Source organism: Salmo salar, chromosome ssa15 (assembly GCF_905237065.1).
Source record: "Salmo salar chromosome ssa15, Ssal_v3.1, whole genome shotgun sequence".
In the NCBI taxonomy this organism is placed as follows: domain Eukaryota; kingdom Metazoa; phylum Chordata; class Actinopteri; order Salmoniformes; family Salmonidae; genus Salmo; species Salmo salar.
Window position 1 is genome coordinate 41,742,272 of NC_059456.1, and position 26,949 is coordinate 41,769,220.

Consider the following 26,949-nt stretch of genomic DNA (forward strand, 5'->3'; position numbering starts at 1 on the left):
CACTACAAATATCTGGTCATGCCCTTTGGCCTCACCAACGCCCCTGCCGTGTTCCAGGTTCTGGTGAATGACGTTCTCCACGACATGCTGAACCGGTCCATCTTCTTCTACATTGATAACATCCTAGTCTTCTCCCGCTCCCCCCAAGAACATGTGCTCCATGTCCGGCAGGTTCTCCAGGACTGGAGAACCAGTTATTCATTAAGGCGGAAAAGTGCAAGTTCCATCGCTCCACCATTCTCTTTCTGGGCTACATAATTTCTGCTGGGAGCATCAAGATGGATCCCGAGAAGGTGAAAGCGGTGGTAGATTGGCCCCAGCCTACGTCTAGGGTGCAGCTGCAACGATGGGTTTCGCCAACTTCTATTGCCGCTTTATCCGGGGTTACAGCACCCTGGCCTGCCCCCTGTCTGCCCGCACCTCTATCAAGGTTCCATTCACGTGGTCCACAGCCGCTGACCGGGCATTCCGGGACCTTAAACACCGCTTCACCACGGCTCCGATCCTGGTTCATCTTGACCCTTCCCGTTAGTTCGTGGTGGAGGTCGACGCTTCAGATGTCGGAGTGGGGGCTGTTCTGTCCAACATTCTGCCCTGGACCTTAAGCTGCATCCCTGCACCTTCTTCTCCCACCGCCTCACCGCCACGAAGAGGAATTACGATGTGGGGAATCGGGAGCTTCTCGCGGGGAAAATGGCAATGGAGGCACTGGCTCGAAGGGGCGGAACATCTGCACATTGTGTGGACCAACCACAAAAACCTGGAGAATCTCCGCACCGCCAAGCGCCTCAACTCCAGACAGGCAAGATGGGCCCTGCTGTTTACCTGGTTCAACTTCTTCCTTTCCTACCGGCTGGGGTCCAAGAACATCAAGCCGGATGCGGTGTCTTGCAGCTATAACCCTACGGCTACCACCCGGAGCCCAAGACCATCCTTTCCACCTCGTTCCTGGTGACGGCACTCAGCTGAGGTGTCGGGAAACAGGTACGGGAGGCGCAGCAGTCCCAGCCGAACCCGGGGGGGGCAGATAACCAGATGTCCGTGCCTGACACTGTCTGCTCCGCAGTCCTGGAGTGGGCCCATACCTCCAGGCTTGCCTGCCACCCGGGCTCCCGGCGGACCCTGGCGTTTGTACTATGACGCTTTTGGTGGCCCACCATGGTTCCTGACGTCTCCGCATTCGTTGCCGCTTGCACCTTGTGTGCTCAGAACAAGACTCTTCGGCAAGCTCTGGCTGGCCTTCTGCAACCTCTGCCTTTCCCTCACCGTTCATGGTCCCATATATACCTGGATTTTGTCACGGGTCTCCCCCCGTCTGAGGGCAACACTGCCATCCTAACAATCATCGACCGGTTTTCCAAGGCTTCCCACTTCATTCCTCTCCCCAAACTAACCTCGACCAAGGAGACGGCCCAGCTTATGGTGCAGTACGTCTTCCGGAACCATGGACTGCCCGTGGACATGGACTCCGACCGGGGCCCTCAGTTCTCGTCCCAGTTCTGGAAGGCGTTCTGCACTCTCATTGGGTCATCGGCCAGCCTGTCTTCTGGGTTCCACCCCCAGTCCAATGGCCAGACGGAGTGAGCCAACTCTACGCTGCCTGGTCTCCGCCAACCCCAACACCTGGAGCCAGCAGCTTGTCTGGGTGGAATACGCACGCTACACTCTTCCCTGGTCTGCCACGGGCCTTTCGCCTTTTGAATGTTCCCTGGGTATCAGCCCCCGCTCTTCCCCGAGCAGGCGGAAGAAGCCGGGCAGATCTTCTGCCCAGATGTTTGTCCGCCACTGTCGTCATACCTGGAGGAGAGCCCAGTCGGCCCTCAAGACCACCTCCAGGTATTGATGACAAGAGGATCAGAGCCCGGCTCCCCGCTATCATCTCGGGCAAAAGGTATGGCTATCCACCCAGGATCTGCCCCTCCGGGTGGAATCCCGCAAACTCTCCCCCCGTTTTATTGGCCTGTTTCATCTCTAAAATTATTAGTCCCTCTGCTATTTGTCTTCTGCTTCCCCGACCCTTCGTATACACCCCACCTTTCATGTGTTTCGAGTTAAACCTACAGTTGAAGTCGGAAGTTTACATACATCTTAGCCAAATACATTTAAACTCAGTTTTCTACAATTCCTGACATTTAATCCTAGTAAAAATTCCCTGTCTTAGGTCAGTTAGGATCACCACTTTATTTTAAGAATGTGAAATGTCAGAATAATAGTAGAGAGTGATTTATTTCAGCTTTTATTTATTTCATCACATTCCCACTGGGTCAGAAGTTTCCATACACTCAATTAGTATTTGGTAGCATTGCCTTAAATTGTTTAACTTGGGTCAAACATTTTGGGTAGCCTTCAACAAGCTTCCCACAATAAGTTGGGTGAATTTTGGCCCATTCCTCCTGACAGAGCTGGTGTAACTGAGTCAGGTTTTAGGCCTCCTTGCTCGCACACGCTTTTTCAGTTCTGCCCACAAATTTTCTATGGGATTGAGGTCAGGGCCTTGTGATGGCCACTCCAATACCTTGACTTTGTTGTCCTTAAGCCATTTTCCCACAACTTTGGAAGTATGCTTGGGGTCATTGTCCATTTGGAAGACCCATTTGCGACCAACTTCCTGACTGATGTCTTGAGAGGTTACTTCAATATATTCACATAATTTTCCTTCGTCATGATGCCATCTATCTTGTGAAGTGCACCAGTCCCTCCTGCAGCAAAGCACCCCCACAAAATGATGCTGCCACCCCCGTGCGTCACGGTTGGGATGGTGTTCTTCAGCTTGCAGGCCTCCCCCTTTTTCCTCCAAACATAATGATGGTCATTATGGCCAAACAGTTTTATTTTTGTTTCATCAGACCAGAGGACATTTCTCCAGAAAGTACGATCTTTGTCCCCATGTGCAGTTGCAAACCGTAGTCTGGCTTTTATTATGGTGGTTTTGGAGCAGTGGCTTCTTCCTTGCTGAACGGCCTTTCAGGTTATGTCGATATAGGACTTGTTTTACTGTGGATATAGATACTTATGTACCTGCTTCCTCCAGCATCTTCACAAGGTCCTTTGCTGTTGTTCTGGGATTGATTTGGACTTTTCGCACCAAAGAACGTTCATCTCTAGGAGACAGAACGCATCTCCTTCCTGAGCGCTATGACGGCTGCGTGGTCCCATGGTGTTTATACTTGCATACTATTGTTTGTACAGATGAACGTGGTACCTTCAGGCATTTGGAAATTGCTCCCAAGGATGAACCAGACTTGTGGAGGTCTACAATTTTTTTCTGAGGTCTTGGCTGATTTCTTTTAATTTTCCCATGATGTCAAGGAAAGAGGCACTGAGTTTGAAGGTAGGCCTTGAAATACATCCACAGGTACACCTCCAATTGACTCAAATGATGTCAATTAGCCTATCAGAAGCTTCTAAAGCCATGACATTATTTTCTGGAATTTTCCAAGCTGTTTATTAAAGGCACAGTCAACTTAGTGTATGTAAACTTCTGACTCACTGTAATTGTGATACAGTGAATTATAAGTGAAATAATGTCTGTAAACAATTGTTGGAAAAATTACTTGTGTCATGCACAAAGTAGATGTCCTAACCGACTTGCCGAAACTATAGTTTGTTAACAAGAAATGTGTGGAGTGGTTGAAAAACGAGTTTTAATGACTCCAACCTAAGTGTATGTAAACTTCCGATGACAACTGTATGTCTCACAGCCCTTTGTCTCTTCTTTCCAGCACCATCCCTCTCCCCTGTCTCATCGACGGCCAACCGGCTTACACGGTGAGGCGTCTCCTGAAGGTATGACCTCGGGGCAGGGGGTTCCAGTACCTGGTTGACCGGGAGGGTTATGGCCCGGAGGAGAGATGCTGGGTCCCCGCAAGGGACATCCTGGACCCAGGCCTCATTGCGGATTTTCAACGCCGACACCCCGGTCAACCAGGTATGCGCTCAGGTAGGTCAGGTGGCACCCCTAGAGAGGGGGGGTACCGTCACACCCTGATCTTTTTCACCTGTCTTTGTGATTGTCTCTACCCCCCCAGGTGTCGCCCATCTTCCCCATTATCTCCTGTCTATTTATACCTGTGTTTTTCTGTCTGTGCCAGTTCGTCTTGCTTGTTGAAGTCAACCAGCTTTTTGTGTCTCAGCTCCTGCTTTTTCCCGGTCTCTCTTTTCTCACCCTCCTGGTTTTGACCCTTGACTGTCCTGAATTCGAGCCGGCATGCCTGACCACTCTGCCTGTCCTTGAGCCTGCCTGCCGACCGGTACCTTTGCCCCCCTCTGGATTACCAATCTCTGCCTTACAGTGACCCTGAGCCTCCCTGCCATCTGGTACCATTGCCCCACGTCTGGTTTTCTGACCCCTGCCTGCCTTGACCTGTCTATTGCCTGCCACTGTTTGGAACATTAAACTATTGTTTATTCGACGTGGTTTGCATCTGGGTCTTCCCTTCATACCTGATGGGACAGTGGTTTCATAGCTGTAGCACATTCAGAGAACGATTTATATCCAGTAATCTAAAATAATTCAAAGATTTCAAAACATTTTCTGTTTTTCATAGACAGACAAGATTAATCATTTTACTGCAGGTTAAATCAGGGTCCCAGTGTTTCTTGGTAGTCTTAAACAAATGTACTTTGAAACAAAAGTATACACCTCACGCACATGGTGATGGGTTTAAAAAAAAGAGGACACCTGTACCATGTCAGATTTAGAGCTGAAATGTATTCAACTTTGAGTTTGCATCCCAATATTACACTTTATATACATCCCAGAAGACTGAAATATAACAAAACCGTTTGACATAAACACCGGAATTTCGGCAGGCTTTTGTAGTAATGTTAATTAATTATAAAAAATTAATAACATTCCACCAGGTCGTTTGGCTGCATGAATATTCTGAGATGAAAGGCGAGTTTCTAACGAGTTCAGGAAGCCAAGCTAGAGCTCTGACGTTCATGCCGATGGGGGCAGACGTTTTGACCGGGAGAGACCTTTAGAAAATATGCAAATTTTATCTGACACTGCAGAGTTAAAAAGTAAGAAACATTTGCAAAGAATAAAAAAAGAAATGGTAGCACAATAAAATAACAATAACGGGACTACAGTTGAAGTCGGAAGTTTACATACACTAAGGTTGGAGTCATTAAAACTCGTTTTTCAACCACTCGTTTTTCAACCACTTAACAAACTATATTTTTGTATTTCAAGGCCTACCTTCAAACTCAGTGTCAAACTCAGTGTCTCTTTCCTTGACATCATGGGAAACTCTAAAGAAATCAGCCAAGACCTCCGAAAAAAACATTGTAGACCTCCACAAGTCTGGTTCATCCTTGGGAGCAATTTCCAAACGCCTGAAGGTACCACATTCATCTGTACAAACAATAGTACGCAAGTATGAACACCATGGGACCACGCAGCCGTCATACCGCTCAGGAAGGAGACACGTTCTGTCTCCTAGAGATGAACGTCCTTTGGTGCGAAAAGTGCAAATCAATCCCAGAACAACAGCAAAGGACCTTGTGAAGATGCTGGAGGAACAGGTACAAAAGTACCTGTTCCTTTTGTACCTGTTCTGTGGATATATTGAAGCAACATCTCAAGACATCAGTCAGGAAGTTAAAGCTTGGTCGCAAATGGGTCTTCCAAATGGACAATGACCCCAAGCATACTTCCATAGTTGTTCAAAATGGCTTAAGGACAACAAAGTCAAGGTATTGGAGTGGCCATCACAAAGCCCTGACCTCAATCCTATAGAAAATTTGTGGGCAGACCTGAAAAAGCGTGTGCGAGCAAGGAGGCCTAAAACCTGACTCAGTTACACCAGCTCTGTCAGGAGGAATGGGCCAAATTTCACCCAACTTATTGTGGGAAGGTTGTGGAAGGCTACCTGAAATGTTTGACCCAAGTTAAACAATTGAAAGGCAATGCTACCAAATACTAATTGAGTGTATGTAAACTTCTGACTCACTGGGAATGTGATGAAAGAAATAAAAGCTGAAAATAATCATTCTCTCTACTATTATTCTGACATTTCACATTCTTAAAATGAAGTGGTGATCCTAACTGACCTAAGACAGGGCATTTTTACTAGGATTAAATGTCAGAAATTGTGAAAAACTGAGTTGAAATGTATTTAGCTAAGGTATATGTAAACATCCGACCTCAACTGTACAAGGAGTACCGGTACCGAGTCAATATGCAAGGGTACGAGGTAGTTGGGGTAATACTGTATGCTTGTTCAAAGTTTGGTAGGGGACAAAAATCTAATTTACAAAAGCTCTAATAGTCCTTATGTGAAACGTGTTGCTCACGAGGGGTTGCATGGACAGCATTTTAGGACTGTAGCTCAGATGCGAGAGGAGATATCCTTGTTCAAAGTTTTGGTGTAATATTTAACAGTAGGGCACTGATAAAAGGTGCCATATCTGGCCGGTGTCTCGATGGATATTGAGGCTTCATGGTTTAAGATGAATATGCCAGGAATAGTTGATTCAAGTTGCTTAACCCACACTGTGAATGGAAAGGAGGAAAGCCTTTCTGTATTATTGATGTTTGATGAAGAAGTTCTCCCGAGCCATGTAAAGCTGGGATATGAGATATGCGCTGGGAGCTTATGTACAAAAGTCACTTCAATGTCATGAATGTAAAAAGTCTGGCCACGTGTTAAGACTTAGTAAACGGAATATCATTGTTGAAGACTCTGAGGATGCACGGTATTGCAGTTGTGATGGGAATAACGGTCCAGAATTCCCTGAGTGCCCTGTTAGGGTGAAGGAGGTCAAAGTAGGAAGGATCAGGGCTGTTGAAGGTCTCCTATGCAGAGGCAGTGAAAACTGTTGAAGCAGCGAGTAGAGATAATGAAGCTATGGCAGTTGATGATGCCCAACAGTCTGTGGATGTCAGTCAGTTGAGAGATCCCAAAATACTAATCGTGAAGAAGGTTGATTTTGTTGCGTTTATTGCACAGCTGATTAATTGTACTGGACAAGCAAACAAAAAAATAGAAGAAACTGGCTAAAAGGTTATTGGATCTCCAGGATTTCAAGGCTGAAACATTGCAGAGAATACTGTCTGAAGATGCTTCTCCCTCTCAGGCCCCAGACCTTATGTTGTGCTCTGAGTATATTTTTCTAAGTGAAGGAATACATTGACTTTTGTTTCGTTTTTTGACAATAATGTGTATTAATATTTTTTTTGTATTCGTTTTTACCCCACCTAGTAGGTGGGGGCAATACACATTTTTTGATGTAGTCTGCAAATAAATCTTTGAAAAGAAGAAGAAACAGCAGCTGTGCTGGAATGCGAACAATAAGGGTGCCGGTTCTGATGATATGGAGCGGGAGGATGAGGGTCAAGGACTGGAATGGTCTGTAGTGTAAAGACATAGGAAGAAGAGAGAGCATGATACTGAAAGCAGTGGGGTGTCTTGTAAAGAAAGCATAAAGAGGGCCAAGGTAAGAAGCATGAGTAATAATGTGTCAGAGTGGAAAGTGGTGATGGGGTTTGATGAGACCATAGGGTCTCATTTACACCCTATCCGACTAACCAATGTTGTAGATAACGAGATAGGTGAAGTCAAATTAGCCCAGTTCATTGAAAATGGTACATTGTTAATATTTTGTGGTAACCAGGCTCAGCAAGGGAAGATTCAGCAAAACATAATGAGCAGAAGATTAAAAGCCATATCCCTGGTGCTTATGCTAGGCTGAGGCTAGTCATCACTGGGGTCCTAATATACAATGCATTCGGAAAGTATTCAGACCCCTTGACTTTCTCAAAATTTTGTTAAGTTACAGCCTTATTCTAAAATGGAATAAATGTGTTTTTTTTGCAAATTTATTAAAAAAATATTTTAAAAAATATCACATTTAAATAAGTATTCAGACCCTTTACTCAGTTCTCTGTTAAATCACCTTTGGCAGCAATTACAACCTCGAGTCTTCTTGGGTATGACGCTACAACCTTGGCACACCTGTATTTGGGGAGTTTCTCCCATTCTTCTCTGCAGATCCTCTCAAGCTCTGTCATGTTGCATGGAGAGCGTCACTGCACAGCTATTTTCAGGTCTCTCAAGAGATATTCGATCGAGTTCAAGTCCGGGCTCTGGCTGGGCCACTCAAGAACATTCAGAGACGTGTCCCGAAGGCACTCCTGCGTTGTCTTGGCTGTGTGCTTAGGGTTGTTGTCCTGTTGTAAGGTGAACCTTTGCCCCAGTCTGAGGTCCTGAGCACTCTGGAGCAGGTTTTCATCAAGGACCTCTCTGCACTTTGCTCAGTTCATCTTTCCCTCGATCCTGACTAGTCTCCCATCTCCCTGGTGCCAGGTTTCCTCCAGAAGTGAGGCTAGGCATTCAGGTCAAATAGTTCAAACTTGGTTTCATCAGACCAGAGAAACTTGTTCCTCGTGGTCTGAGTCATTTAGATGCCTTTTGGCAAACTCCAAGCGTGCTGCCATGTGCCTTTTACTGAAGAGTGGCTTCTGTCTGGCCACTCTACCATAAAGGCCTGATTGGTGGAGTGCTGCAGAGATGGTTGTCCTTCTGGAAGGTTCTCCCACCTCTACAGATGAACTCTTGAGCTATGTCAGAGTGACCATCGGGTTCTTGGTCACCTCCCCAGGAAGGCCCTTCTCCCCCGATTGCTCAGTTCCACCGGGCGGCCAGCTCAACGAAGAGTCTTGGTGGATCTAAACTTCTTCCATTTAAGAATGATGGAGGCCACTGTGTTCTTGGGGACCTTCAATGCTGCAGACATTTTTGGTACCTTTCCCAAGATCTGTGCCTCAACACAATCCTGTCTCTGAGCTCTACGGACAATTCCTTCGACCTCATGCACTGTCAACTGTGGGACCTTATATAGACTGGTGTGTGCCTGTCACGTCCTGACCAGTATAGGGGTTATTTGTATTTGTAGGTTGGTCAGGACGTGGCAGAGGGTATTTGTTTTATGTGGTTTGGGGGTTATGTGTATTGTAGAGGGGTGTTTTATTTATGTATTCTGGGGTTTTGGTGTATGTTCTGGTTTTTGTATTCTAGGTTTTTCTAGTGTGTGTATTTCTTTGTTGGTCCGTGTGGCTCTTGATCAGGAACAGCTGTTCATCGTTGTTCCTGATTGAGAGCCATATTTAAGAGCTTGTGTTCACCTGTTTGTTTGTGGGTAGTTGATTTTGCACTGCTAGTATTCAGCCTGTAAAACTGTCGGTTTGTCGTTCTTTGTGTTCTTGTTTTCCGTGTTCACATTTATTTAATAAATTATAATGATGAGCACGCAACCCGCTGCGCCTTGGTCCTCTCTCTTCTACGACAGTCGTGACAGTGCCTTTCCAAATCATGTCCAATCAATAGAATTTACCACAGGTGGACTCCAATCAAGTTGTAGAAACATTTCAAGGATGATCAATGAAAACAGGATGCATGTGAGGAAAATTTTGAATCTCATAGCAAAGTGTCTCAATACTTAGGTATTTCAGTTTTTTATTTTTAATAGGGGTTTATGTGTGTAGATTGATGAGGATTTTTTTCTTTCATCCATTTTAGAATAGGGCTGTAACGTAACAAAATGTGGAAAAAGTCAAGGGGTCTGAATACTTTTCAAATGCACTGTATACGTCCATAGATGATATTCAGGAAAATGTGAAGGAAGGTAGAGTGATTGAGGCCAAAAGGTTGATCAGTAGGAAAGAGGGTCAAAGAAGTGAACGCTTATCAGTGATGCTGAGGTTTGAGAAGGTTTTGCCTGGAAAAGTACAGATAGGATTCCTTAGTTTCAATGTCAGAGAATTTGTCCCTTCTCCATTGCGGTGTTTTAAATGCCAAAGAATGGGACATGTAGCTGTTCAGGGTAAAGGAAAGAAAAGATGTGCTAAGTGTGGAAGGGACATGATTACAGTGAATGTGGGAGCATTGTGAAGGTTAAGTGTTGTAATTGTGGAGGGGAACATAGTGCAGCATTTGGTGGATGCCAGGTGCAGAGAGAGGCTAGAGAGGCTCAGAGATATACACTACCGTTCAAAAGGTTGGGGTCACTTAGAAATGTCCTTGTTTTTTAAAGAAAAGCACATTTTTTGTCCATTAAAATAACATCAAATTCATCAGAAATACAGTGTAGGCATTGTTAATGTTGTAAATGACTATTCTAGCTAGAAAAAGCTGATTTCTAATGTTATATCTACATAGGCGTACAGAAGCCTTTTATCAGCAACCATCACTCCTGTGTTCCAATGGCACGTTGTGTTAGCTAATCCAAGTTTATCATTTTAAAAGGCAAATTGATCATTAGAAAACCCTTTTGAAATTATGTTAACACAGCTGAAAACTGTTGTTCTGTTTAAAGAAGCAATAAAACTGGCCTTCTATAGACTAGTTGTGTATCTGGAGCATCAGCATTTGTGGGTTCAATTACAGGATCAAAATGGCCAGAAACAAAGACCTTTCTTCTGAAACACGCCAGTCTATTCTTGTTTGAGAAATGAAGGCTATTCCATGCGAGAAGTTGCCAAGAAACTGACGATCTCATACACCACTGTGATACCACCCACAGACATTTTGATTGACACCCCCTCATTATCATATTGGAGGAAGAAATACATAAATAAATGAATGAATACATATTTAAAATAATAGAATGAATTAAAGTTTGAATAATTAGATAATACACAGATACATAATTAAATACATACAGGTATGTAGAGAATTAATTAATTTTGGTCAGTATTTTTGTATTCTCGTTTATTTGATTATGTGTGGATTTATGTATTCATTCATTTATTTATCTATTTATATGTGCGTGTATTTATTTATAATTATGGCAGGTTTAATCCTCCATAGATTTCATCGTGGGGGACAATAATAAGCGACATCCACATAGTGGCGCACTGAGGTTTTCTTATTACACGCCGATAAATGTCTCATTCAAAAATCCCGCAAGGGGGCACTTGCACCCCTTGAGGTATAAAATAACGTTTGCACTATCTCTGTTGCGTTTTGAGCTCTCAATAATCCCAGGGGGTGTGGCCCATAAAAACGTATAGAGATCTCAATGTTGTATCTGTCCCATTTTTGCTGTGTGAGCACAAGGGCAGCGCCATTGAAGTAACCAACATTTTAAGTAGTCCATTTTCTTCTTCTACTACTTTTATAAGTTGGTAAACAAACTGAAAGGGTGCATACTGCCACCTGGAGTGTGTTGTTTGAACAGGTATATTGTCAAGGTTGGCGATTTACTGCCATCTGCAGTTATGGAATTCAGCTTTTGCTCATAAGTATAATGCATTGGCTAACCTGGATGGAATTATGTTATCCTTCATTAACACATAGGAAGTCTCAGCCAGTTGACTACTTCAAAATGGTGAAAGTCCTCGATGGCGCTGCCCATGTTATAATGAGTTTTTGGGAACTAGAGTCCTCTATACATCTCTATGGTGTCGCCCTGTATATTCTGTACGTCTCTACGTACTTCACGTAGTTTAGAAAAGCTTTGCGTCATTGTTGAAGCAGAGAGACCGGGATCCCAGCGGCACGCTGCCGCTACATGAAAGACTGGAGTCTCAGCAGTGAAAACCATTGTTTTCTTCTCTTTTCTTTCATTAGAATTTCATAAACGTTGACGCGATGCACTAGATCATGTAGGATAAATCATTTAAAACATTTTTTTTTTTTTACTTTACTGGATGTAACTGTGAACTAAATTCGTTCTGCGGCGTTACATTGATATTCTTATTTTGTGACATATTCAAGTGCGAACTTTCTGAAAACTATTGCGAGATAAGTCATCAGTCAAATAACATTTTAAGCCCTCGACGAATAGACTATTTTAGGCCTGTGACAGAATCATCATGAGGTGAGTAATTGATAAAAGTCTTGATTTAAAAAAAGCATTGAAGGGTGCAACATGATTCCAAAATCTAAGTAAATTCACACAGCTAACTTTTAGTGAAGCTATATGTCCAACGTTTCTATTCGGAAGCGATAAAATGCAGGTTATTCGTTTGGTTATTTGGTAGTTTGTCTTGCACAAATGGTTTTATATTCTGTATGTACAGCAAATTACTGTGCAGCAATGTCGATATGGATGTTGCCTCCTTGCATGTCAAATAGCAAGGCATGTAGTGCGCAATTGTCAGTGGTTGCTTATTACAGGGTTTACTGAAAAACAAATGATTTCATACAATGTCACACCTACACACGCCTCCAGAAAGAAACATTTCCCCTATGGTTGTGTATGCTACGGTCAATAGGTTTTAAATCATTGTAATTTTTTTTGGCATTATTTTGGGATTATCCACGACAATGATATAATTAAATGTATTTGTCACATTAATTCTAACATCCGATGTTTCGTTAATGTTGACAACTCGACAGGGCTATGGGGCGGCAAGTATCCTAGTGGTTAGAGCGTTGGGCCAGTAACCGAAAGGTTGCTTCATAGAATCCCCGAGCTGACAAGGTAAAAAAACAAAAAACTGTATTTCTGCCCCTCAACTAGGCAGTTAACACACTGATCCTAGGCCGTCAAAGTAAAAAAGAATTTGTTCTTAACTGACTTGCCTACTTAAATAAAATTATGCAGGTTCATTCCGCAAGGGTTGTGCACTCACTGAGTGTCTTGAAACAAACACATGTATTCTAATTGCACATATTTATACATAATTCAAAAACCTGTATTTGGTAAGTATGATTTATATAATTCATAATGATTTGTTACTGCTCTAAGGTCATTCTCCCACCTATGTCACGCTTGATGATGATGTACTCCACTGCACTCAGGTGGCCCATGTTGTCTCTGCAGGTTTAATCCCAGGACAACAACAAACATCTCGATAGTCTTACATCATATTTTGTCTATGCCTGTATTCAAGCAATGAGAAGTTGTTGATAAAGATAAGTGTATTATCTTAAGTGTATACGTGACATAGCCTTGTGGTTGTTTGTAAAAAAAAAAGGGCTCTCATTGTTACAGTGCTTTCATCACATTGTAGTGGAGGGAGTTGTCTGTGGGCTAGGGAGAGTTCAAATGTCAAGGCTTGGTCCACTGTTAGAGGGTGACCCACTGGGGTGACCCCTACTCAGATCAATGACTCAACATTGTGTGTGTGTGGTGGGGGTGGGCTTCAGAGAAAGTTCTAAATGGGGCCAGCTGCTGGCATCTCTCCAATGGAGCCTCATTTAACGATGGCTCTGGCTGCTCCAAGGAACTAAAACACTGCTGGAATTCTCAAATCATTTTGATCCACCTTGCTGATTGGTGATCAGTGATCGCATTACTTATTGGAAATGGTAAATAACAGTAAATGGTGGGTGAAGTGGAAGTAGTATTCTATGGAAATAGTAAATGACAGTAAATGGTGGGTGAAGTGGAAGTAGTATTCTATGGAAATAGTAAATGACAGTAAATGGTGGGTGAAGTGGAAGTAGTATTCTATGGAAATAGTAAATGACAGTAAATGGTGGGTGACGTATTTTATGGAAATAGTAAATGACAGTAAATGGTGGGTGACGTATTCTATGGAAATAGTAAATAACAGTAAATGGTGGGTGAAGTAGTATTCTATGGAAATAGTAAATGACAGTAAATGGTGGGTGACGTATTCTATGGAAATAGTAAATGACAGTAAATTGGGTGACGATTTAGGAAATAGTAAATGACAGTAAATGGTGGGTGACGTATTCTATGGAAATAGTAAATGACAGTAAATGGTGAAGTAGTATTCTATGGGAATAGTAAATGGTGGAAGTAGTATTCTATGGAAATTTTAATATTTACTATTTCCATAAAATGGTGGGTTGACGTATTCTATGGAAATAGTAAATGACAGTGAATACGTCACCCACCATTTACTGTCATTTACTATTTCCATAGAATACGTCACCCACCATTTTATGGAAATAGTAAATGACAGTAAATGTGGGTGACATATTCTATGGAAATAGTAAATGACAGTAAATGGTGGAAGCAGTATTCTATGGAAATAGTAAATGACAGTAAATGGTAGAAGTAGTATTCTATGGAAATAGTAAATGACAGAATACTACTTCCACCATTTACTATGGAAATAATAAATGACAGTAAATGGTGGAAGTAGTATTCTATGGGAATAGTAAATGGTGGAAGTAGTATTCTATGGAAATAGTAAATGGTGGAAATAGTAAATGACAGTAAATGGTGGAAGTAGTATTCTATGGAAATAGTAAATGACAGTAAATGGTGGAGGTAGTATTCTATGGAAATAGTAAATGGTGGGTGAAGTGGAAGTAGTATACTATGTTAACAACTTGCTTGTTTTCTATTTTTTCTTTTTGTTCATTAGTCAACAAACATGAGTGCCAAAAGGGGGGCTAGGCTATTAGATGTGCCTGGTGGGTTTGTCCAGTAGGTGTAGGTTGGTGCTTGGGTTTACTGGCTGGCCTGACAAACTCATGGCCATTTGTTGGTGTGTCTCAGGACAGACCGCGTGGAGGTCGTCTTTCTCCATGAACTAATCAGGCACTATAAGCCGAAAGACCTGTCAACATAAAGACACATTCACTATGTCAAAGTGACGAATGCTAAACTGTACTTGTTCCTTTTAAATCCATAACCCATGATGTGCCAAAATAGAGCCACGAGGCCGTTATGCATCATATGAAGTGAAGCACACTTGACGTTGTATCAGTCCCGCTAGATAATTGAGCATCAGGCGACTTTGCTGTGATGTGTCAAAGTAACAACCCCTGATTGCCTTTTCCTTTTGAGGAGCCTTTTGGAGTCACACTGATGTTGAGAAATCGCAGCCACTGAAATGGCCCCAAGCTTTACTCATTTAAGACAACCACTCTCATGTGATTAAAAGACAAAGGCTGGTATTATGAGATTTACTCTTGTTATTAGCCTATGTTATTCTTACACCATGGGTAATATTAACTTTTAGAGGTTTATTTGGTCATTCTTGCATTTTATGTATGATCACACCAAAACATTTAAGTGCTGCTGGTATTTTAAAATTAAAAGTTTTCCTGATGACTGCCACAATTATATTCAGCCTCTGGTTTTTAATGAAATGGATTAACCCCCAAAATCGTGAAACAAATAATTTGATCCAAGTTTTTCTTGAGCCTAATTGTGCTAGCTACTGCTGTATGGTAGAGACTATCTACAGCAGTCAAGAGGGGTGAACAGAGGGGTGTGTGTGTGTGTGTGTGTGTGTGTGTGTGTGTGTGTGTGTGTGTGTGTGTGTGTGTGTGTGTGTGTGTGTGTGTGTCTCTCTCTCCACAGTCAGCCGTGAGTGAGAGGAAAGCCAGGCTGTAATCCCAGATAGTCTCTTCCATACAGCAGTAACTGGCTCACATTTCTCATTTCATTGTCATAAGACTGTGGCATGAGTCTTTGGAATAGGATGTAAGAAAGAAGTCATTGTTCTCCAATGATTTCTTTTGAAGTTTTCAGGTTCCATCACCCACTCGACCCTCCACCATCTGCTCTTCCCATCCCCCTGTCCCTCCCTCTCTCTGGCTATCCATCCCTAATCTCTCATTTCTCATCAGTTCACCGAAAAACTGCAAACCAGCCTTTCTATAACACTTTTTTTTCTTTTGGCCTCTATCTGACGTCATTGCAGAGGAGTTCCATCTTTCAATGTGAAAAGACTGTTATCTCTGAGCGATTGTTCGTCCAAGGAAAGTGGACCCAGGAGGGAATCACCAGGATTAGGGCTGATTCACAGGAGACAAGTGACTTTGTACTCAAATTATTTTATATAATGTTTAATCCACTGACTTCATTAAAACATTTTTGGCTGTTGTCCCCCCCCCCCACCTTTCATGTGTGATGCTCAGTTTAAATGGGTATAAGTAAGATGCTCTGTCTTTGTGTGCGTGGACACAGTTTTATCTGGTGACGTATCTGGTGATGGTGAGTTACATCAGACCGTAGCAGCAGAGCCAAAGGGCTGTCAGTGTGTCCTGATAACTCACTCAACCCCCGCCCAACCTCACCCTTTGTGTTCTTCATGCCTCTGCTTTGCCACTTCATTGAGCCAACCCACAAGTAAAATAAGGAAACAGAACTGGCTCCATTGTTAAAGATATGGAGGATTTGTCTTGCCTTGTCTCTCTGACATGAATCACTCCTCTACACATGGTGAAGAGGGCCTTGTGACTTACTGCTGCAGTACAGGAAGACTGGAGGAGGCCAAAGTGACAGGCTCAGTGAGGAATTTCTTTTTTTCCCTTCCAGTTGTATTGGACTTTTTTTTTTATTCTCTTTCTTGCTCTTCTGTACTGGAGTATAAAGTTGTTGTATGCTGACAGGGCGACGCTCTCCTCCATTAGAATGACTGGCCTCTCAGTACCACAGCATCAATCGGCTCTACCTCGACGCCTGCATACCAAAGTGAGTGTGGCAGTGTCAACTCCCCACAGTGTTACCAAGTCACCCTTTTGTGGTTATGCTTTTAACATTGCATTCAGTTTTCATGGAACAGGAAGTGGACAACTTTTGTTTTAAGCCTCCTATATTTGGTCAAATGACACAGGATTACTATTATGGCTTCCTTTATTATGAGGGTAGCATTATTTATAAAGTGAACAGTGCTGCTTTTGCTAACAGTCCATTTTTAAATGCTGCTCTAAAGCCCTGGTGGAAATGGTTATGTTAAGCTCTGTTATAACTTCCTGTCGTCTCTCTCTTTTAAAACGGGAATGTTATTTTAACCTCCTGAGGTATTATTCCAAGGTTTCCAACCTTTGCTTTGGTATGACCTTAAACATTATATCAGTTACCATTTATTAGTCTATAAAACATTGACTGCATTTTTTAAAATAACATATTACAGTGGGTTTACCTGAAACAGGATTCGGCCTACAGTTTTACCATTTGTCCCTATGGAGCGAAGCCATGAGCCCTGCCCCCTGCTGTGGGGGTTGAGTGGTTGGGCCAGGTGGCAAAGGGATAAAACCCTGACATATGCCCAGCCCACTGTCTCTTTCTCTCTCTCACACACACACACACACACACACACACACACACACACACACACACACACACACACACTCTCCCTTCCTTTCTCACTCTCTGACGATGGAATAGTTGCCTGCAAGGTGAACTTGGCATCTATAACAGGGGCCAAAGATCAGCACCTTCGAGAGGTGTGGATGTAGAGTTTTGATTGACAGGTCTTGTATGTGTACGGTAGAGGTCTTCTCTGGTCCAACCTGAGGACAATCGGATCCTGACCCAATTTATTTATAGAAAAAGGGAGACCCCGGACCCGAGAAAAATCTGACCTGGACCCGACCCATACCCTAACCCGATTGGACCCAAGGTGAAAAAATTATAATTCAGACCCAAGGTGAAAAAAATAATAATTCAGACAAGTTGCTCTTCTGGTTTATGAATAGGCCTTTTATATGTTGGCTAGGCGTTCAGTAAGTCAATAAATTCACCTTATTGGAGCAATGTTTACCACTAACACCTGTTAGCTGTCAAGTCCTAAGATGAAATATCAGAGTTTTATAAAGAAATGCTCAGTGCTGTCTCTGCCTTTGGCCCAATGTGGTTTTCACCCCCTCCTGTTGTCCTTGGGATCAGTTACCCTGGGGTCTTGGGTGTGTCTTGAATATACCGAACATTAAAAACACCTTCCTAATATTGAGTTGTACCCCCTTTTTCCCTCTGAACAGCCTCAATTTGTCGGGCCATGGACTTTACAAGGTGTTGAAAGTGTTCCACAGGGATGCTGGCCCATGTTGACACAATGCTTCCCATACTTGTGTCAAGTTGGCTGGATGTCCTTTGGGTGGTGAACCATTCTTGATACATACGGGGAAACTGTTGTGTGAAACCCAGCAGCATTGCAGTTCTTGACACAAACCGGTGCACCTGGAACCTACCACCATACCCTGTTCAAAGGCACTTAAATATGTTGTCTTGCCCATTCACCCTCTGAATGGCACACATACACAATCCATGTCTCAACTGTCTCAAGGTTAAAGAATGATTCTTTAACCTGTTTCTTCCCCTTCATCTACACTGATTTTGAAGTGAATTTAAGAAGTGACATCAATAAGGGATCATAGTTTTCACCTGGTAAGTCTGTTATGGAAAGAGCAGGTGTTCCTAATGCTTCGTACACTCTGTATTTGACCTAATTGTTTTTTGGACACGGTCATTCCCATTCTCTCTGGTCAGTGTGTGATTACGACAGGGCAGTGCTGGGTGACCAGCTGCATATGGCGGCTGCTCGGTCATGTGTGCATGACGCACTCGTGGGATCCTCAACAAGCATGATTTCCTGTGGCAGGTCGTAGATGTGCATCTCTCTGCATGCTCTCCTCAGTCCATTCCCATCCGTCCACCATCTTAACTCTGACTGCCGATTATGAGCAACATGACTCATAAGTTTCCCATTGATATCAATTCATGTTTTATTGATCTGATTAAGAAATGTCTGGGGAAGAGCGCGTTAGAGGGGGCCTACACTGTCTTCCAACCCCATATATCAGTGAGTTGACACGCAGCAGGCTGTCTCTGGTTCACTGACACAGACAGGCCTTCATCCCATAGCGTGCCGGTGCACGCGCCACACAGCAGCGCCACTCTGGGACAGATGTGCCAGGCCTGGACAATGGGATTACCTTGCTCTGATCTCTGTTTTATAAAAGCAGGATGGGTCTCTAGGGAGATTGACTGGTGATCACTGGAACGTGACCTGAAGCTGTAGTAAAAGCAGACCTACGGAGAACCCTACAGTGCTGGCTAAAGGGATTAATATTGCTCCCTCGCTGCCCCTGCATTGCTAACACGGTGAACCCTTAGCTAGCAGGTCACTGTCCACTACAGATGCGTGAAATGAACACCCGCCCGGCTCACCAGATCCATGACAGCGTCAAAGTATTGTTAGCCTCCTGTAGATCCTTTGAAACCTGGTGTTTTGAGAAGCAGAACCCTCTTTCTACTGATGGAGACTGTAAAACAAGTTGGTCGTCCTTACTGCAGTAGCGGTCTCTGAATCTTTCAATACTATTGGAGCTGCCAGCCGAGCGCTGACTGGTGTGTGTCTTTTTAATCCAGCTCTTGCAAGCTATTCACCCTGTTACTGCTGCTGCATGCTACTGTAGCGTAGGCAGCCAGCCTCTGTTATTGAGTGTGGCAGTCTCTCTCTCAATTCTCTCTCTCAATTCTCTTCCTACAGTCTCTTGCTCTACAGCCTGGGTAGAAAACCCCTGTCAGTTAGCTCTTGAGCATGTGACCTCTGTTTCCAGTGCCAACTATTCCCCATAGGGCTAGAATCACTGCAGTGCCCATGCATCTGGAGCTGTGCACTCTGCTAGGATTGTCTGTGTGTTATTGTGTGTCCATGTTAGCCATCACTTTACATACTCTGCATAATATTCGGTGGTGCTATGTTCTGGGTGCTTGGACACAGCGCTGTCTGTTCACCCTGCTCTCTTTGCTTCTTGTAGAAAACTTGAAGCCCATTTAGGAGCCGAACGCATCAGCAGCACAGCAGTGAGCCTTGCTGCATGGCCCTGTCTCCATATATAGTGACATTTAAATGCAAAGTTGTCATTTGTGAGAAGCTTAGGGCCAGTATGGGTAGAGGGCGGATGTAGCTGTGCTTGTATGGAGGAGGACACGGATGATTATGCAGACCTACCAGAACACACTGGAAATTGCATGATTTTTAGCTATCTCTCTCTCTTTGCTCACAATTTATGAATTCTCAGTGTTGTGGCATACATCAGAAATGGTCCTGCCTAAAGGACGAAATTTGTTGAGAACAGCGAGAGAAGGGTGCATCGATCCACGCATACAGATGAGACAGACCAGCAGTTTAGCTCTGTAATGCAGCCTTGCTTTGTTCGGCCTCGTATGCCTGTGTGCAGTCTTCCATGCTGAGCGCATTGAATAGTTAACGCGGAATACTTTTCCACATAGAAGGGGTTGCCCAGGCAACACAAAATGCAGGGAAATCTAAATTCTGTTCGCCTCCGAAGAAGTCGAGTCTTAAAGGAAGAGCGAGGTGGTGAAAAGCTTCCAAGGTTATGGTGGAGGTGAAGGCATTGAGTTAGGAACCCCACAATGCCCTAGATGATAAACTAACCCGTACAAACATCTTTCCTTTGTTTGTGTGACAATGAATGGAACACTGAAAGAGAATAATTTGACACATGAACTCCCCTGACTGAGAACACGCTCCTTTGTTTCGTGACCGCTCGGTGCAAGATTGAGAAAAGAAATGCATTACTTCTAGGGGAAAGAGAACTGGCGAAGTAGAAGCAGATCTTCTGAAAGGGCCTCTTTTTAGCAAAGCGTGAACTGCCTGAAAAGCTCAACTAATTAGTGTGCGTTGGTGGGAGAAAAGCTGTGGGGGCAGAGCCAAGACACCCCCGCCAGAGTTTAACCTCTCTTCTATGTAGGGGTGGAGATTCCAGGAAACGCTAGAGCTTTCTAATGACCTATTATCAAAACCAAGCACACATCAGACCCCTATTGTGGAGAGCTAGTATGCTTTTGCCTAATATTTTGTGGTTTAAATATGTGACTCACCACCTGGATTTGGTCTTATGTAGTGAAATTGTGTTTTTTACATTGGATAAAAGTAAAGATTCAAAGCAACAAAATTGTATCATACTCTGCATTTTTGAGGAACAATGGGGAAAGTAATTCTTCTTTTGAAAGTTGATCAACTTGTAAACTCACTTTTGAGAAAATTGGCCTCTGAATGTTTTGGTATCTAGTGAAGAGCTCTGCTTTGTCTACACCCATTTAGTATTGTTCACAAGCTTTAGCCCCACCTATCTTGTTTCGCTCCCGGAGCATTCGGAGCGCACACTTGACGCTCTGGACGATTTTGTTTACCTCCAACATGAAAACAGCCTAACCAGCTCTGCTGGAAACAATTTCATTGTTTTCTATTTTGTGTCATCCAATTTGGTTATTAGTCTTGTCTCATCGCTGCAACTCCCTTACGGACTCGAGAGGTGAAGGTCGAGAGCCGTGCGTCCTCCAAAACACAACCCAGCCAAGCCACACTGCTTCTTGACACAATGCCCGCTCAACCCGGAAGCCAGCCGCACCTATGTGTCAGAGGAAACACCGTACACCTGGCGACCGTGTCAGCGTCACCCGGCCCGCCACAGCAGTTGCTAGTGCGCGATGGGACAAGAACATTTCTGCCGGCCAAACCCTCCCCTAACTCGGACGACGCTGGGCCAATTGTGTGCTGCCCCATGGGTCTCCCGGTCGTGGCTGGCTGCGACAGAGCCTGGACTCGAACCAGGATCTCTAGTGGCACAGCTGGCACTGCGATGCAGTGTCTTAGACCACTGCGCCACTCGGAAGGCCTCATTATGCTTTTTTGCCTACCTTTACTGACACCAGGCATATTCAACAGGTGTTGTACACATTTTAGCTTAAGACAGGTAGGTGGGTAGGTAGGTAAACAATAAACCTAGCTAGATAAATAACGTGTAAGATCACACACATCACATAACGTCAGCTAATGAGCCAGCCAGCTAGTTAAACAACAATGAACATCGTGCCAAATCATGTCATTACTACCCTGCATGAATCTGCTGGGAGCGAACCAACCAGGTTCAATGTTAGCTAGCTAACATTATGCTCTAACTAACAAGCAAACGGTTCTGGGACTAGAATGTCATACACGTGTCGTTAGCTAGGGAGCCAGCCAGCTAACGCTAGCTAGCTAACAGTACACTTTAGCTTGAAAGTAATCCACTTTCTGTCAAAATTAGAATTGTGTAATATCTGAAAGTCTAGCTAGCTACATATCTACATACATCATCCTACATGATTCACGCATCTCCCTGTCATGGATACCATGCCACGGGTTGCCCCTAGTTTGAAGATGTAATCCGGAGACGGGTGTTTTCTCCATCACTTTAGCTATCATACTCTAATTCCACTCCATCCTCCAGAAAGTGGAGAGCATCACTTGTGCAGCTCCACTACACAATCATTTAAAAAAAAAATGTTTTTAACCTCTCTAGGCTAGGCGGGACGAATTCGTCCCACCTACGTAACAGACACTGCTATCCTGTGGCGCGATTTTCAAAACCTTAAAAATCCTATTACTTCAATTTCTCAAACATATGACTATTTTACAGCCATTTAAAGACAAGACTCTCGTTAATCTAACCACACTGTCCGATTTCAAAAAGGCTTTACAACGAAAGCAAAACATTAGATTATGTCAGCAGAGTACCAAGCCAGAAATAATCAGACACCCATTTTTCAAGCCAGCATATAATGTCACCAAAACCCAGAAGACAGCTAAATGCAGCACTCACCTTTGATCTTCATCAGATGACAACCCTAGGACATTATGTTATACAATACATGCATGTTTTGTTCAATCAAGTTCATATTTATATCAAAAAACAGCTTTTTACATTAGCATGTGACGTTCAGAACTAGCATACCCCCCGCAAACTTCCGGGGAATTCGCTAACATTTTACTAAATTACTCACGATAAACGTTCACAAAAAGCATAACAATTATTTTAAGAATTATAGATACAGACCTCCTCTATGCACTCGATATGTCCGATTTTAAAATAGCTTTTTGGTGAAAGCACATTTTGCAATATTCTAAGTACATAGCCCAGGCATCACGGGCTCGCTATTTAGACACCCGGCAAGTTTAGCACTCACCATAATCATATTTACTATTATAAAAGTTTGTTTACCTTTTGTTGTCTTCGTCAGAATACACACCCAGGACTGCTACTTCAATAACAAATGTTGGTTTGGTCCAAAATAATCCATCGTTATATCCGAATAGCGGCGTTTTGTTCGTATGCGTTCCAGACACTATCCGAAATAGTAAAGAAGTGTCGCGCGCATGGCGCAATTCGTGACAATAAAATTCTAAGTATTCCATTACCGTACTTCGAAGCATGTCAACCGCTGTTTAAAATCAATTTTTACGACATTTTTCTCGTAGAAAAGCGATAATATTCCGACAGGGAATCTCCTTTTCGGCAAACAGAGGAAAAAATCCCAAAGGCGGGGGCGGTCGGGGTCACGCGCATAAGCCAGTGTCCCTTGATCGGCCACTTGAGAAAGGCGATAATGTGTTTCAGCCTGGGGCTGGAATGACGACATTCTGTTTTTTCCCGGGCTCTGAGCGCCTATGGACGACGTGGGAAGTGTCACGTTAGAGCAGAGATCCTTAGTAAATGATAGAGATGGAAAAGAAGTTCAACAAATGGTCAGACAGGCCACTTCCTGTAAAGGAATCTCTCAGGTTTTGACCTGCCATTTGAGTTCTGTTATACTCACAGACACCATTCAAACAGTTTTTTAGAAAATTTAGGGTGTTTTCTATCCATATGTAATAAGTATATGCATATTCTAGTTACTGGGTAGGAGTGGTAACCAGATTAAATCGGGTATGTTTTTTATCCAGCCGTGTCAATGCTGCCCCCTAGCCCTAACAGGTTAAACAATGTTCCACAGGATTACCAACACAGACCAACCAGCTCAAACAGACAGCCTTCTATATGGCAGACCAATCCAAACTTCTCTCTCGGCATGCCCAGCCCACTCATTATCTCAGCCAATCATGGCTAGTGGGAAGGTTGCTGGCTTTTTCTGTGGCTTAACCAACAGGTCTCGTAATTTTAAAACCTTTTATTTACAGATGGCATACCAGTTTAAGGCACATGAAAGTACACGTTCCAGAAGGCAGTTCGGCCAAAAAACGCATTTATATATATTAAAAAAAAACGTTCAAATGGCTCTCCTGTGAACTTGTGACTTGTGACATACGCCTAGTTTCCTGAACGGCTCACACATATGATACGTTTTAGTTTAGCTATGTCATAATATGACAGTATGATGGATTGTTTAGAGACTTAGCCAACACTTCCATAGATGTCGTTTAAGAGCCGGCGCAGTCGGTATCACTGTCGTACTAACTACTGTAGCTATGAGGAGAGTCACTCGACCGGAGTCTGACGAAAACCAAACTCGCACCACCTGACCTCTGTACAGCAGTGGACCTTATTACCTACACTGCACCACTGCACCTCCTGTCCCTCTGTTAAAATGTGACAAGATTTTTCAGTCCTTTGGCCAAGTGTCCATGTGATTAGATCCTTGCCTTGCTAAGAGGCTGTGTCAATGTGTGTGTGATCTGACACTGTTGGCGCTAAGGGACAGCGAGAGAGCCATGTGAAGCCCCACAGGAAATCACTAATCACTACTGGGTCAGGATAATCGAAGGGAAACACAGTCCCACAGCCACACTACCGCTGCTCTACATGGAGGATGTAATAAAGCTAGTAAACATTCAGGTCCAATACAAAGTTCTTCTTGTATGAATATTCGGTTTCATGCTATCTACATTCAGAGATCTGCTCATCTCTTTCTATATTCAGTACTTAAGTGCATATCCAACATACAACTTGGCTGAATGAATGATCAATAATGTTGTCACAAAGCTTAATGACAGCCTCTCAGCGCAACGGGGGGTGGTGTCAGTGAAAGTGTGTGACACGTCGTCCTACTAGCCCACAGCAGTTTACACTCCTGATTCACTGACCCTTTAGCAGTGGCAGTTCTAGCTTATACAGTGAGGGGGAAAAAAGTATTTGATCCCCTGCTGATTTTGTACATTTGCCCACTGACAAAGAAATGATCAGTCTAATTTTAATGGTAGGTTTATTTGAACAGTGAGACAATAACAACAAAAAATGTTATAAATTGATTTGCATTTTAATGAGGGAAATAAGTATTTGACCCCCTCTCAATCAAAGATTTCTGGCTCCCAGGTGACTTTTATACAGGTAACGAGCTGAGATTAGGAGCTCACTCTTAAAGAGAGTGCTCCTAATCAAATCAAATGTATTTATATAGCCCTTCGTACATCAGCTGATATCTCAAAGTGCTGTACAGAAACCCAGCCTAAAACCCCAAACAGCAAGCAATGCATGTGAAAGAAGCACGGTGGCTAGGAAAAACTCCCTAGGAAAAACTCCCTAAAAACTCCTAATCTCAGTTTGTTACCTGTATAAAAGACACCTGTCCACAGAAGCAATCAATCAATCAGATTCCAAACTTTCCACCATGGCCAAGACCAAAGAGCTCTCCAAGGATGTCAGGGACAAGATTGTAGACCTACACAAGGCTGGAATGGGCTACAAGACCATCGCCAAGCAGCTTGGTGAGAAGGTGACAACATTTGGTGCGATTATTCGCAAATGGAAGAAACACAAAAGAACTGTCAATCTCCCTCGGCCTGGGGCTCCATGCAAGATCTCACCTCGTGGAGTTGCAATGATCATGAGAACGGTGAGGAATCAGCCCAGAACTACACGGGAGGATCTTGTCAATGATTTCAAGGCAGCTGGGACCACAGTCACCAAGAAAACAATTGGTAACACACTACGCCGTGAAGGACTGAAATCCTGCAGCGCCCGCAAGGTCCCCCTGCTCAAGAAAGCACATATACATGCCCGTCTGAAGTTTGCCAATGAACATCTGAATGCTTCAGAGGACAACTGGGTGAAAGTGTTGTGGTCAGATGAGACCAAAATGGAGCTCTTTGGCATCAACTCAACTCGCCGTGTTTGGAGGAGAAGGAATGCTGCCTATGACCCCCAAGAACACCATCCCCACCGTCAAACATGGAGGTGGAAACATTATGCTTTGGGGGTGTTTTTCTGCTAATGGACAGGACAACTTCACCGCATCAAAGGGACGATGGACGGGGCCATGTACCGTCAAATCTTGGGTGAAAACCTCCTTCCCTCAGCCAGGGCATTGAAAATGGGTCGTGGATGGGTATTCCAGCATGACAATGACCCAAAACACACGGCCAAGGCAACAAAGGAGTGGCTCAAGAAGAAGCACATTAAGGTCCTGGAGTGGCCTAGCCAGTCTCCAGACCTTAATCCCATAGAAAATCCGTGGAGGGAGCTGAAGGTTCGAGTTGCCAAACGTCAGCCTCGAAACCTTAATGACTTGGAGAAAATCTGCAAAGAGGAGTGGGACAAAATCCCTCCTGAGATGTGTGCAAACCTGGTGGCCAACTACAAGAAACGTCTGATCTCTGATTGCCACCAAGTACTAAGTCATGTTTTGCAGAGGAGCCAAATACTTATTTCCCTCATTAAAATGCAAATCAATTTATAACATTTTTGACATGCGTTTTTCAGGATTTTTTTGTTGTTATTCTGTCTCTCACTGTTCAAATGAACCTACCATTAAAATTATAGACTGATCATTTCTTTGTCAGTGGGCAAAACGTACAAAATCAGCAGGGGGTCAAATACTTTTTTCCCTCACTGTATGGCTCCTTGGACGAGGCCCCCCCCCCAAAAAACCAAACAATTCTGCACTGTCATTTTTCATCTGATATTTGGAACAACACAAATAATCACAACATTTAAAACTATAGAAATATAAAAATAAGACTTCTAAATATCAAATAGTAACAAAGACAAATACAAATGCATTGTAGTATATAAATGCTAATAAAGTGTATCGAATTATTACGTTATTGCTAACACACAAAAAAACGAAATTGCACAACTCCTATCATACACAAATAGAATTGCATTGAATAGCGCATTGAAAAGTTAACGCGGAATCCTTTTCCACAAGGGGTTGCCCAGGCAACACAAAATGCAGGGAAATCAAAATTGTGTTCGCTTCCGAAGAAGTCGAGTCTTAAAGGAAGAGCGAGGTGGTGAAAGGCTTCCAAGGTTATGGTGGAGGTGAAGGCATTGAGTTAGGAACCCCACAATGCCCTAGATAATAAACTAACACACACAAAACTAAATTGCACAAATCCTATCATACACAACTAGAATAACATACTTAGAGAGCCTGTGTATTACACTATTGCACTTCAAACAAGAAACGCAGAAACTAAATTGCACAACTGCCATCTAAACCCTGACCTTTCTTGCCTTCCTTGATGCCAAGTCATCAATTACATCATCATAAGAAATCTGC